General features: G+C 38.1%; 1 protein-coding gene across 1 annotated transcript in view; it reads left to right on the top strand.

The window, feature by feature from the left end:
• The window catches only part of col15a1b (collagen, type XV, alpha 1b), a 55,080-nt gene that overhangs the window by 1,035 nt on the left and 38,569 nt on the right, over positions 1 to 15,476 (top strand). The window lies entirely within an intron of this gene.

Genomic DNA, 15,476 nt, shown 5'->3' with positions numbered 1-15,476 from the left:
TGGCAGTAAATCTTTAAGATGGAGGCTGAACTGTCAACCATGTAGAATCTTCAGACTAACAGATCTTCCAGATGTCCTTGTACTGTAGTTCCTCATGTGATTGCTTCAGCGAAGCACACAGTCACAGCCAGTGTGACTAGATGTTAGATGTGACTAATGCTGTGATTAGATTTCACAATAGGAGAGCAACTTGAATGTGTCCTCAGATGACAGCTGTACAGATGAAGGGAGATTTCTGCAAACATATTTAACACGAAAAGTCTAAAAAAAAAAACAATCATAGATTTTACAGTTAAAGAAGATATGACGCATTTTTAACACCAACAGTAAATTATCAGTCATAAAGCTGAAGACTTGCAACTTTACATTATATTTTTTTTATGAGGATGCAGCAGGTTTTGAGAAACACATGCAGCACTTCACTGAAGACCCATTTGACTACATGGACTTAAATGACTACATGGACGACTACAAAGTGGACCAATCCCACTAATGGTGTCCAGTCGTCTTGTCTGATACAGATTATTTCAGCACTTTACTAGCTCTAAATGCTATATGGTGCATTTCCTTAAAGGAATACTATGATGATTTAATATTTCAATTCCATAAAGTTGGGGACTAACTAATTGGGGACTAATTGTCAAAATTGAAGCAGCAGAGGCCAAGATATCTTGATTCTTAGTAGGTCAAAAGTTTCTAAAAGGTCACAAGCTGAGATAACCCCTATGACATCATCAGGGCTGGGTTGTTTTTTTTTTTTTCAACTTTGGAAAGCTGCTTCAGAGCCACCACAGACATTATACAACTGCTGTCACCAGAAAAATGAACGTCATGTGTTTAAGTCTTTAGTAAAATACAATATGCTAAAGAAGTAAGGTAAACCATGCAGGCTACCAATCTACTCCAAATGTTGTCCATCAATCAACAGTCATTATTAACATCCACTTACAGTCGCCATCTCACAAACCCATTATCAGACACATGATGTGGTCTGTCCCCTTTCCATTTCCATTTTCACACCTCTGCTGTGGTGATTTTCATTTAGTTACTCCCTGCCGTGAGGCTCTTCTTATACAGCTCTGTAGGAGAGAAATAGTTTGTTTGTTTGGCAATAGACTAAGCTTCCTCTGCCCTCCTCATCTTGTTTGTGTGTGTGTGTGTGTGTGTGGGTGTGTGGGTGTGTATGTACAATGAGGTAGCTGGAAGTGGCAGACAAGTCAAACGCTGCACCAGGGTGAGAAATGAAGCGTTCAGTTTGTATGGTAATGATGTGAGGGGTTTCCTTTGCAGTTCACTTGCTGTTTGTGTGTTTGGGGAAAATCAGAGACAGAGAGGACAGTAGGGGGGTGGGGGGGGCTGCGAGGGGAGGGGGGTCATGATAAGCTTTGAAGTGGAAGGTCGAGAACAAACTTGTTCCCGTGCCAGTTTAATGTCAGCATGTGTGGGTGTGTGGGTGTGTGGGTGTGTGGGTGGCTGATTTTTGACAATGGATGACAGAAATGATTTTTTATTTTGAACATTCACAGCTGTGAGAAAGTACTAATGTGGGATTCAGTGTTTGTGCTTTGTGTTTGCGCTGTTTACATTCATGTACGAAGCATTTGTTTTGTCTGTTGCCCACTTATTTCTTATTCACTAAACACAGCCCATCACATTGTGGACTGCCAGAGGCTTGATGGTTAGAGGGGCCATCTTGTGACTGGAAAATCTTATGTTCAAATCCCCAAAACAGCTTAGAATAGAGTAAAATACCCATGTTCCCTTCAGCAAAACACCTGAGCCCCAAACTGCTGTAGTGGAGCCACATCAACATTTTTGTACAATAAATGTGAGCTCTGCTTTTCTATCATTGATTGCTGAAACCCATTGGTGATTTCAACTATAATTCAGAATTTCAACTATAATTCAGCTTTTTCTTACTTGTGTTTAGGCTTTATATAACTTAAATTCCTTAGAAATGACTCTGACCTGTATGAGACACAGTGGTGTTGTCTGTTTCAATTCAACATTCAGTATGTCATGTATGTTTTAGTCAGCCAAGTATCCCTAGGAGTTACATCTATATCGGACAATTCCGTGACAACCTCACGGATTAAATCAAATGCCAATGGTCATTGCTAATATGTGAAGGAATGTGTCTCATATGGAACAACGCAAAAAGTTGTCATCCAACCATGTCTGAAGGCTAAAGTGTTCATAGCTGTTCAGAAGTGCCACACATGAAGGCAGGATGAAGAGTCTGCTGTTTGTTGTTGTGCTGTTATAAGTTTTAATTATGACCTACCGAAGGGACTGCAGATGAAAATTAGCTATAAGCTAACTCTGGTACAGTACATCAAATGGTAACATTTATGTTCAACACTGTACATGGTCCTGATAAATACATAAATAAATAAATAAGTAGAGAGGGGCAAGATGCAATAATCATTCAAATATGGGGATAATGGTGAACACTTTCAGACAAGCTTTTCTTTTCATATGTTGCGCTTGTTTTTACACACAAAAATTGGTGTAAGTAATTGTGTAAAGAATGAAAAAAACACAATGTGAGAGAAAACCTGCCTACACTTTCACCTTCGTATACCTGACAGCCTCATTGGAAAGGTTTCACAGACCTGCAATTAATGTTCTGAATCAAGATGGTTAAATTCAGGGAAATATCTTAGTGTTTAAGTTACTAACCCAACCATGTCTTAACCATATTTTATTTATCATAACCGCCATCTTTCCCCAACCTTACCCATTCAATACTAGTTGCCAGTTAAAAACTTTGGCACTGGATGTCAAGAATGTGTTGTCATTGAATGTAATCTGGAGTCGTCCAATATCAACATTCTTATCTGGTGATAGAGTTGGCTTTAGTAGATCACAATAGAAATCTCATTTGCTATCCTGGCACAAAAGTTGAAGCATGACATTCAAACTACACCCACACTCAGCTGGGCATCTTTTTCTCTTTTAGTTCTCCATCCACACTAAGCTGGTGTTTTTGACACTGTTTCAAAATCACCTTCCAGTTGATTAAATTAAAAAAAAGAAGCTATTTTCCTTTTATTTAGCACTTTCAGAACAGACTGAGATCTTTACAAAACCATCTGAAAACACAGGTGTGAACATTCATTGTTTTTACACTTAAACAGCGTTTTCAGATTTAGCCAGATATAGTCTGAGTTTCATTAGTGCATCATCATTAGCGTCTGCATTTCCAGACATCCTGCAGACATCCTGCAACTACAGCTGAAAAGAAACATTTTTATCTTACTGTTTTTCAAGACTCTGTCCCCCCAAAAAACACTCTTATTTCTGCCTCCAGGAACCTTCACTTTCTATTTGCCATTGGTTGAGTTGCTCTGAAAGGATTCCATGTTTAGCCAATATAAATGATTGTGAGGTGAGCCCAGTAGGAGTCTATTTTGGACGGGACGTTCCTCTGTACAGTAAAACTTACTGTTGACAATGTCAGTCCAATTACAGTTGAAATCCACAGGTTTTAAACGTTTGCTTTATGAACCGTACTCAACCCGAGAAAACTCATTTCAGCTTTTGAAATCACATCATATTCCAGTTTTCCCTTTTTTTCTCCACATGTGGTTGCCCTCCACATCAACTGTTTTTTAGTTTTACCAATGAGCCTTTCAACTGTTTTCACTCTTGACCTTATTTGGTCTCTGATGTTCCTTGAATAAAACTCCCACCAAACTCCATTTAGTGTTTTATGAGTCTGAAACCTGGCAAGGGAACATGTTATAGAAGTGTATGAAAGAGACTGTACCTAAATGTCTTCAGTATATTAGAGGGCTGAGCGCCCTCACTGCTACAGCGGCGTCCTGTCTGGAATGTGCTCATTCAGCCAGAGTGACTTTGATTCGAACACAGTTGGGCACAATGAGCCAACTGTAAAAGGTGTCATTGCTGTATGTTTGTAACGGTCAGCTCTATGGGGTTTTAATGGGAAAAAACCAGTCACTGGAAACTTGAAAAATAAGAATGGGTGTTTCTTTTGGGGTCTTTTTCCATGATGTGATGCTTATTGAGATGATGTAGTTTTCTAACTTTGGTTCCCAGTGCTGTAAAGAGGAACAAAGAGTGCTTGCATTCAAAATGAGGAGAGGAAAATGAGAGGAAATTAAACCAACATCTATAAGCTTTTATTGGCTATACTGGGTGATTTTTAAGATAAAAACTCTGATTTACAGCTCTTACTATAATGTCTTTTAAAAGGGAAATATTGAAATGTCACTGGTTGGCTGTTGTTTGTCGACATGTTTCTATGGTTACTGTTTGAATCGACTATGATGAATCATTATCATTGTGTATTTGTTCCACATTATCTATGCTTTGGGGCAGGAACAGAGAGTCTTTTTACCAAGTGGGAGAAGCTGTTAAACTTCATTTACTTGAAGAAACCATTCTGTTTACGAGCACTTCATGGCTGTTGTTACAGATATATTTATGCAGCTTTATTGCCTGCAGGACAGGTGAATATACAGAATATTGTCAACAAATAAAACAAAACACAAATTTAAAGCAAAAAGAAGTTCTTTACCTCCCAGATGTTACTGATGTATTTCAGGCGTCTTAGCATTTTCTAAAACTTCTAAAACTATTATCAATTAATTTTCTGATTGATTAATTGATGGATTTTCTTTTAAAAATGTCAGAAGACAGTGAATAATGCAGATCCCAGAGTCCAAGGTGACATGATGTTGTTTTTGTCTCAAAACCAATAAGAAAAGATATTCAGGAAACTTTCAGATGAGGCAAAGCAGCAAATCATTTTATTTGAAAAGCAGGCAATTTTCTGTCAATCAATTAATTGATCAATTAACTAATCATTTCAGCTCTAAGTTCAGTTTAATTGTTTTGAAGGAGCAAAGTCACGTGTTGTTTATGTCAAAACTAGTCGCATCAATTCCTCATGGTATGTCAACATTTTAAAGCAAAGGTGGTCATTTCTCTATTTTAAATGAATGACAGTTAAACAGCTAATATTTGACAATGTTACATTTCTACCAAGTATAAATTAGTAGTTTTTTACAACTTTTCTTTACTACAAAGCTACTGGCTGTATCTGTATCTGTATGTTTATATCACAAAATGATCTTTTCTTGAATCTGTATTAGACTTTAACACAGAAGTATTACTCCTCAGCAATCCTCCACAGCATCACGACTGTCAGCTGCTCAATCAGTGAAGGAATTTAAATAACTACTGAACGCCACTGCGCAGAGATGACAGAAAGTGAGTGTTATGAGATGGCATCAGCCTGTAATTACTTGGCAGAGTGACAATAATAACCTGACCTGTGAGGAACACAGGGAAACACACTCAGTTTGTTTCAGGAGATGTAAGATTGATAGTTTACCTGCCTTACTTTTTTCACTTACATTCTTCCTTCTCCTCCTAATCTAGAAAATGAATTTTAAATGGAGACCAGACTTAATCAGTGTGTTGGAAACCAGCCTCACAAAGACAACTCTGTCTTTTAGGTTTGATGTTTTTTCTGCTGGTTACTTCACCCACAATGTGACAAGAAGACTGTCAACAGACACTAAATGTCTGTGTTTGATTCTTGAATCATGTTTACTGCTACACTTTGTCTTACATGAAGGTACAATGAATATCAGTGGTTTTTGGGACAAAACAAGTCATTTGAAGACATCACCTTGGGCTCTGGGATCTGAGTTTTTCACTTTTTTCTGACATTTTAAAGAAAAACAGATTCATTTATGAATCAAGATAATAAACAGCAGATTAATTGATAATGAAAATAACCCTTTAGCTGTATCTTAAATAATCATAAATGTGAATACAATATATGTTATAGCAGTTCCAGTTGTTAATACATCTTCACCTGAAGTCAAGAAGCAAATTTATATACAGTAATCATGTAATTAAACAAAAATAATGTTCTTTTATTGGACTTCAAAGTCTCACATTTACACAGAAAAAGCAAGTAAGTCAGAGAAAGTACCTTCTTGTATTGGACTGATGTTTTCTTTTCAGGAGTTGTGAATCTACAGGCAGCTAACTGAAGCAAATTCTGTCTTTAGATGACTTAACAACTTTAATTATGTGTAGCTTGGAAGGAGAAGTCTTCTGCCATTACAAGGGCACAGTTTTTGTTGAAATGTACTGTATGTCGTTTTCAGCGATCCATACAATTAAGAAGCAATTAAGGTACTTTATACCTGATACATCTCTAAATCAATTACATTCAATACCATGCAGTAAAAAACTTTAAGAGTCTGATTAAAGCTTTGCTTTCTTCACTGTTCTCGTTTGAATAAACTGCTCAGCTGACATACAGCATGTAGAACATCACATACTGTACACTGTTCATTTCAAGGTTGACCTTCAATAACCTCCTCTGTTTAAGAGTAAAGTTGAAAGTACACAGTCAGTTTTTATGTGAGTGTGTATTTATGCTCAGGTCTGCTTTTGCATATTTGGATGTGAGTCTGTGGCTACTGAAGTTATGACCTTTCCGCTGCTTGCAGACAGAGAGAACTACTAAACTACTAAAAGTACATCTACCATCTTCATGATAACAGATACTGTATTCTTTGCCCTTTGTCTGCCCTCCATAATTTTTATGAAATAATACATCAGCATGCCGTACATTTCCTCAATTCCTGTCTAATCCAATTGGGGAATCAACTGGAAAACTAAATTTGGCTGAACCCTGACCTCCATATGTAGCTTATCAACAGCAACAGAAATATCCTTCTCAAGAATTGCTGAGCGCTAAGTAGGAATTTCAGTATAAGTGTACTGGTGTAAAAATTGATGTACGGTGGATCAAGTTTAACTTAATTTTATTTAATTACTGTCAAAATTAGTTTTGCGTTGAACCACAACATGAGTTAGTGACATGAATGGTACATTCTGGCTTTTTGTGCATTCAGCATTTCTCCACAAATCATATCTCACAGTTTCCTCTTTACCACTTTATTTTACATTCATAGCTTAATTCCTTGGTTGGTTCATCAGTCCAACACTTTCAAATGGATTTCCATAAAATTTTGTATAATCATCCATGTTCCCCAGAGGAAAAATCTTACTTACTGTCATGATCCATTGACTTTTACTCTAACGCCACCAGCAGGTTGATATTTTTGGTTCTAAGTGAACTGTCTTAACTATTGACTGGAATGCATGAATCAAACTAAGATGGTGATCAAAGTAAACCATAAGCTCTGCACATCAGCTCCTTCACAGGTGCTTTGTTTTGACAGTCTGTGCCACAGCTGCCCTAACCTTGTTATTTACCTTTGGATTAGACGTGGCAGCTCGAATCCTTCTCCTTCACTTAGCCTCTGTGCTTCCCTGAGGCAGTGTGGACATGTTGCTGAGTCTTGGCTCTTAATTCGCTGTTTTGGTTGTCAGTGGTCCTAATGAGTAGCAGTATATCACAGCTGACCAAACCTGTTGCCCAAACATTGACAGCAATGGTAAAAAAGCACAAAAAGACCAAAAAACACTTATATTGGTTTTGTTTTGCCTGTATGAGTCAGCACTTTGAAACATACTGATAAGTACACTTGCATTCATCCCGGATTAACATATAATGTGTGTAATGTGAACAATACACAAACACACAAAAATTAAGAATTCAAATGAAAACAGAAAAAAAGACTTGATTTATAATAGTGCACACCACTTCTTTCTGTGCACAGAATCATACTCCTTTCACAACTGTATCTTTTAAGAAATATGTGTACATGCTGTATCATCTGAAACCTTCTAAAGAACTCAAAACAGGTTAGGACAGCTTTGCTCAAAAATCACCAGACTGGTGATAGTTAATAAAATGTTTTTACTCCAGTGACTAAAATGAGGACAGTATGTGATCAGGGCACTTAGGACCATTTACCACTTTGAGATGTTGGATAAATGCTGATTTGAACAAAGTTTAGAATAGTTAGGCAGGGGGTGGTTCGACAGGAAATAAAATCTTTGACCCACAGCATACTGTATAAACTATTATTTTGGAGAAATGACACTACAGCGTCACATGTAAATGAATCAGCTGGCCTCCTGCTTTAACCTTTAATATTAATGTTGTGTGTGCATGTAAATAAACCTTTCAAGGATGAGGGAGCAGTTTGAAATTCTGTGACAGAAACCTGTGCAGAAAGGCACAGGGGGTTTCTCTCTCCCCCTCCTTTCTCTCTCAACCCAACCGGTCAAGGCAGATGGCCGCCCACCCAGAACCCGGTTCTGCTTGAGCTTTCTTCCCGTTAAAAGGGAGTTTTTCCTTGCCGCTGTTGCCAAGTGCTTGCTCATGGGGGAATGTTGGGTCTCTGTAAATCAAAGAGTACGGTCTAGACCCGCTCTCGGATAATTCTATTTTGATTTGGCGCTATATAAATAAAATTGACTTGACTTGACAACACATTTTAAGTATTTGTCTTCAGTCTAGTGTTGACACATCTCCACCTGCTCTGCTGTATAAAGGCCTATAGGATCCATGTTTGAAAAGAACTAGTATGCACGACATGTCATCCGACAATGTTGGAAGGAAAAAGTGCTTATCCCTGTTTCAGACAGCCACACTCAGAGATTGACTGAAAAGCTGGGCCATCATTACCCAGGTTTCCATCCAAATGTAGCACAAATTTTGACTGAATTTCCAGAAGAAAGAAACTGCAAATGAATGTGTTACTGTTATATGAATATTAGGGGTTGGGCTCATCAAGAACTGTTGGTGTTGCTAATTCTCCAGTCCAGTGTCATTACAGAAGAAGAGGGTGCAATGAGATGACGCCAGTCAGACCTGAAACAGTGGAAAACCATGTGGAAAACATGATGGAAATATAACACTTATCTTAATTTTATGCATGAATTTGAGGAACGTTACAGTCTCTTCATTGGTTTACGCAGACCTGAGATTTTCATCTCTTCAGTGGAGCAAAAGCTTGAGTGACATTTAAGTCACATGCTTCATATATGTCATGATTTATTCATTAAACCTGTTTCCACTGCACTTTTCTTTTTTATCAACACGCCAACTTTTCCACCTCCACCAAAAACCTTTTTGCAATATTTAGATTTTTTTTGGAATTTGCAGTTTCCACTCATTTTCTTATGTGCAAATTGAAGATGCATTTTTCTTCTGTTGTTCTGAACAATAGTGAATTTCGTGGTGTGACTGTAGTGGGTGGATGTCAATAGATGGTACTGTGTCAGTGGGACTGCAGAGAGAATATGAGATAATATTTTCCTGTCACATTTCTCTAAAGGTTGCCTTTCATTCCAGACAGTTCACAAGAAATGCCACAATACACAATGTGCAGCGCTTCCAAAAAAACAACAAAGAATGACATCATTGACCTGTAAGAATTCACTGTGCTTACATGCAAAGTTTACAGCTCTGTACAGAGGGAATCACACCTTACACCATGACAATGATAATGACACTTTCTGCAGGATCACATGAGCAGATGAATCCCCCATTACTGTGCCTCCCTTGTGTTTCATTATCATTCGTATTGGAGGAGGAGATGAGTTGAAAGGTTGTTTGCTCTGAGAACAACACTTGCAGCTGAGCAAACTCCCCCAGCACCCAACATGCACACACACACACACACACACACACACACACACATTCTGGGACTGCCCTGTGCCTTATACATGTATAATCAGGACATAAGCGAATGCAAATAGTCTAGCAGCTTGTATCCATGATACCACATGTTTTGAGAAACTGACTGATCGACTAGCTTGGTTGGTTTGATATGAATTAGTTTATCTTAAATTATCTCTGTCTGCCCTCTGTAGGAATTCTATAGGAATTTCACTTTACAATAGCATCATGAAAAAGTAATTATAAAGAAATCTTTCATATTAATGCTTATTAAGATCATATGAAGACATTAGTAAGGTAATCTAAAGTATTGACAGATAATCTTCATTTATAGAAAATGTACCTAAAATTGTGATAATGCAACTTTTTCTGATACATTTACCAGGTTTTATGTACTATAGTGAAATCAGACATAGTTCTGAAAGCTTTTATTTACTATTATTTATTGGATTTGATTTTTAATAATCTTGGTCAGTATAATAACAATATGTCATCATTCACTAAATCCAGTGGGCTGGCAGTAGTCAATAGGTGATGGCCTTGTTTGAGTAGCATTTATAAACATTTTTCAAATTTACTGTGGTATGATTATCACAAATAAAGTGTATTAAAAAGCTGGATTAGTTCTTGTAGGTTTGCAGCAAAATGAGCCTTTGAGGCTGAGGGCTGAGGTTTATGAATTGACAAAAGGGGGGTTAGAGTTAGATGGTAGGAACCAAATCTGACCAAGTTTTGTAGTTGATGTCAGTCCGTGTCCACCTGTCTGCCTGCCTGTCTGTCTCATCACACTGTCTTTCTGTGTCCAGCTGGCCCACTTATCTCAGCAGGCACAAGCACATGGGAAAAAAACCATCACTGAGCTTCACACTGGATGACCGCTATCTCTCTGTGTCTCTCTGTGTCTGTCCATGTATGATTGTGTATTTCAGGGGGTGAAGTGAGGGTGAGAGGATGGCAGGGGACTGGGGGAGGCGGGATGGGGTTGAAGCCAGGGACACTTGATGTAATGGAAACTGTCCCTTCCGCAGATGTCCACCTCTGACCTCCCAACAAGTCTAAACAATACATTCTTTTTATCTGAAATATGCTGTAGGCCTTACAGTGTGGCATTGAGCGAACGTGGGGGTGTGTGTGTAATGTGTGTGCGTGTGTGTTCGGAGTCAGAAGTTCATTTGTAGCATCACCCCAGTCAATTGGTTATTGTCTTAATAACCTGTGACTCAGCAGGCAGCCTGTAATCCATTAAATCAGTCAGCTCCCGTTACAGACTGCAATCACATGCCACTTACCATAAGACTTTCATTTCATTTTATGAGTAAGATTAAAAATAGCCAAAAATAGCCACCAAACCAAATTAGTAGGCATAACCTCACTTTCATGCTGTTCAAATTTACCTTTAAATTGCACTAATCAATATTTTTATATTAACAATGGATCAAGTCCCTCTCCACTCACTTTCTTCTTGCTCCTTCAGTTGAATGTTTGAGCTTCACTGTGCAGAATGATGTATGTACAGAGTTTGATACTAGAAGGTTGTTTTCACATTCATCTGCTGAAGATAGAAAGTTTCTGTGTGCTGACTGAAAATCAGATTTTAAATGGTGGGCCTACGAGCATGATCAGTGACATCATAGCTAGTTTGGAGCCAATCGTGGTCAAATATACGACTTATAAAAGTGTGATAATGAAGCTTGAAGCCTTTAGTGCACATACACTGAGAACAAACTTTACAGTGAAGTAGGAAAAAAAGTAGAAATGAACAATATTTACATATTCAGATATTGTGGAATTTTAATGAGGGAGAAGGAGTCAAAGTAATTTTAAGGATTTTAATGTGGTAATTGTACCTTTTTTTTTTGGAAAAACCATATCAGACACACATCATTGTTCGAAGCAGAGTTTTTGAAAATAAATTTTAATACATGTCTGGGTGGGATCTTTAAATTCTCACCTGATTCTGCAGTAATTTCCAGTGGCTGCAGGCTCCTCTTTTCAGCAAAAAATCTCTAATAAACCCACTGTACACTGGCCACTCAGCACTAAAACAGCATACAGACAAAGTGAACATAAGGAAGAACTTAGAAGCTAAAGAGACAGATAGTTTCCTCAAGAATAAGTGGAGACCAAAACAAGCTAAGAGAAGAGTGAATAATGGATGTACATTCTCTAGGTGGCCAGAAGCACAAGTGCAAATCAATGCTCAAGTTTTTCCTTGTCTGCTGAGTGTGTAAAAAAGGCACCTTTTTGCTAACTCATTGGCTGTAACAACTTTATAAGGTGATGATATGTCAATGTTTTGTTTACAGCTTGTTGCCTTGCCCCCTAGTAGCCATAAAAGCAATTAATGCGGGTTGAAAGCCAGACTATGTCCCTTTTGAAATAAATACCAAGAAATAATTCTTTTGCAAATAAAAAGTTCAATTCAAAAGAAATAAAACAAAAGCTTGCTGAAATCAATACACAGGAGTTTTGCTGCCACAGCCTTATTTAGTCTGGTATGAGCAGTAGTTTATAGTGGCGAATGTTAGCAAATGTTAGCAAACTTACGATAGTTATTGGTTTGTAACTGAAATTACGGAGTCAGTTTGTTGACTTTAGGACTCTTTTCTACTAGTATCTACTTATTTTTTATTACTTTTTTTGTATTTTTTTGGCCACTGGGGTTCAATGGAACATCTGTAAACCCAACATTGACATTACCATCCTTAAGTTGATATGGCAAATGTGTTAGCAAACAGGTGTCTATTCACACATCCTTCCAGCAGACGCAGAGAAACATTAGCATTTATTTGAAATTGTGTTTCTGGGCATCTGGCAAATGTAAAGCCAATATTCGTTGTCCTTGTAGCTGAGGTGAACTATCTAACTCTGTAGCTGTTATATGCTCCATTGTGTTGACCAGACAGGTGTGCCTGAAGTGGCTGGTAATTTTTTTTTCTATTGTTAATATCCAAAAATATTGATGAGAGCAGCTATAGAAAACCTTCCTCCAAAGGGAGGTGAGAAGTGAGACACAGGACAAATAATCCCAGAACTGGCAGGGATCCTTGAAAAAGGACACTTCAGCATGGTGAATGGCTGACAACATAAGGCCTTTTAACCTTTGAGTCATCTGGTTCACTGAAAAATTGAGGAAACCTTTTAAGATAATGAAAGTTGGATTAAACTGAATTTACCCAAGACCACATTCCTGATTTGTCTAGTCAGCTGTGTTTCTATGTGAGACTGTGTTATGTTGGCCCCATGACTTCTCTAATGTAATTGGCTGGATGCCGGCCCCAGTCATTATCCAAAAATGTTAGTGATGCAGGCTTTCATCAAAAGCACACAGGTTGGAAATTGAGTTAAAAGTTGGGCAAATAGAGGCGATGTAATCTCTGATAGGTTTGAGTAACACAGCTGGCTCCAACAGCTGCTCCACTGCCAATATTACATTTACAACTAGCAAATGAAATAAAACCGTAACAGTGACAATTAGAGTGTTTAGTGTTTCTCTGTGCCCCCTCTGTCTTATATCCACACACTCAGTAGAGGCTAGTTGTCTGCTGTCAGTAAACCCAGACCTCTTTGTTCTGAATCAGTTGTTTGATAGCATCAAGCCAGTAAAGAGTATAACATGATTTGTCTTTCAGCGCAAAGTAATCTAGATTCTACTTACACATGCTCAATTGGCTCTGAATGGGAGCTGTGACTCACAATGGCACATACACACACACACACACACACACACACACACACATACACACACACATACATTTGTATGCTCAAATACAGGACAAGATCCTGTCTAGAGAGAGTTCAAGTACTTATACATTATTAAAGTTTCGGGCTACAGCATCCAAGTCTTTCATTACTCTTTGTTTGTATGTGTGCTTGGGTGTGTGTGTAAGTGGGTGTGTAGGTCAGATGTTTGGGTTAATCCTACCCTGGGGTCAGACTCTCCCTCTGATAACATCTATGACTCCCAATTTTATCCTGTTTTCTCGTCTCCTTTTATTATCCTTTCTCTTTTTGTCCTCTGTCCTAAAGAAGCTCTCTATTTGTCTCTGCTTTTTTTCTTTAAGCTTGTTCTGCACAGTCTCCCTCTCTTTTCCCATGCTAAGGGTGGCATAGAGCATGTTTCAGTGATACACATTGGTAGCTACTACTTCTACTACTACTAGGATAAAGGTGATAACACTTATATTTTACTGCTGACAACAGCAACAGCAACAACTGTGCTGTATGTGTATATATTTATGTAGTCAGATACTGACTCTTCCAAGGTTAGTGGTTGCATTTACTATATCCATAAAGGTTATTCAGTATTTGGACAGCAACAATCTCTAATTTGCTCTTTCAGTGTAGACAGAGCTGATGGAGACTGATAGATTATAACTCACTGCCTTCACACACCCCACACATCCCTAATTTGCCCTGCAGGTAGTTCCTTTGTCTTCACTTAGGTTGGAGGTTGAGCTGAGCGTTCAAAGTGGATTTTTGTGTGTGTGTGTGTCTGCGAGGGTTCACATCTAACATCATCTTTGGCATTCCACACATTCTTTGTCTCCCACCTGCCGTCCTGGACACAAAAGAGATTTGCACAGACAGACAGTTGAACAGAAGAGACAGACAGATCGTGTTCCACTATAACAATCACCTCTCAAGGATGTACCTTACCTGTGTGCAGAGCCACAGCTACAAAGTGTTGCTGCCTTTCAGTGATATAGTTGTAAATTACAAGGGACTTAAGATCTCCAGATGATGCGTTTTATCATCATTCTGTTCGACAAAATAACTTCAGATATACTTTTGTGAAACAATTAATCAATCACTCTAAGTTTCCTGCACAATGATTAATGTCAGCCTGACAAAGTTAAGCTGTATTATACCTTAGTTTGGGTTTGTAAACCATCCATTAAGTTTGTCCTCTCCCTAGATTATAGCTGCTGTATATTTTATTTTATATTTTTTTTCACTTAACAAGTTTTAAAAAATCCAAATTAGTTTTGTTTCTTTCCTTCTATCATTCCTGTTTCTTCATTTTGTCATGTATTCATTTATCTTAGCATCAGTCACAGGTCACATCCAGATTGCAGCCAGTTATTTGAAGGACTTTATTGAAGCAGTTTGATTATAAAAGTGTGTCAGCAAACTATAAATTGACAATTTAACTGTTTTTGTCCCAGGTTCATTTTATGCCATTGTACTTGCTTCATTAGTCCTTTTATTGATGTATACCAGTGACTCTGTTGGCCTGACTGACTAAATGTGGATAATGACTCCCTTCTCCACACGATGATGTATTTTCTTGGCTGACCTTTCCCATAAGAGCTTATATATTTACTGCATCATTTCCTGACTGAACATGGCCTAGAAATATAAAATGAAAACACATCGTAGGAGGAGCGGAAGAGGGGTGAAGGAGGAAAGAGGGATGGAGGGGGAGGTGCATGAGAAAAACAGCTTTGCAACACTGGCTTCATTGATTGCTTGCCTAGTGGCTACAGTGTTTGAAAATGTGTATGTGTGGTATACCTGAGAACAGGTCCTCTCTGTTGGCCTTTGTAACCCGCCCACCCATGTTTCTGCTTTAGGGTTGGTTAAGAGGATATGTCAATCAAACCTAGTGGGGAATAGTCACACAAAAATAGAACAATTCATTTGGCATCACACAGATGATTTTATGCCTGTGTGACAGAAAGTTTCATGACATCAGTGAAAAATGTTCCAACCAAAGTGCCCAATGTTTACAGCCATAGTTTATTTATGAGCGTTGCTGGATTGATCAATTAGTAATTTGGGGTATTTTAGAAAAGACCTTTGTTTTAAGAGGTTTTTTTTTAAACATCGTTAGTATCAGTTGTGCTGACTAAATAAGTTCTTGTTTTGTCCTGGCACAGAAAGA

The sequence above is a fragment of the Thunnus thynnus genome, chromosome 12 (assembly GCF_963924715.1).
Source record: "Thunnus thynnus chromosome 12, fThuThy2.1, whole genome shotgun sequence".
Lineage (NCBI taxonomy): Eukaryota > Metazoa > Chordata > Actinopteri > Scombriformes > Scombridae > Thunnus > Thunnus thynnus.
This window is presented reverse-complemented; position numbering and strand designations above follow the sequence as displayed.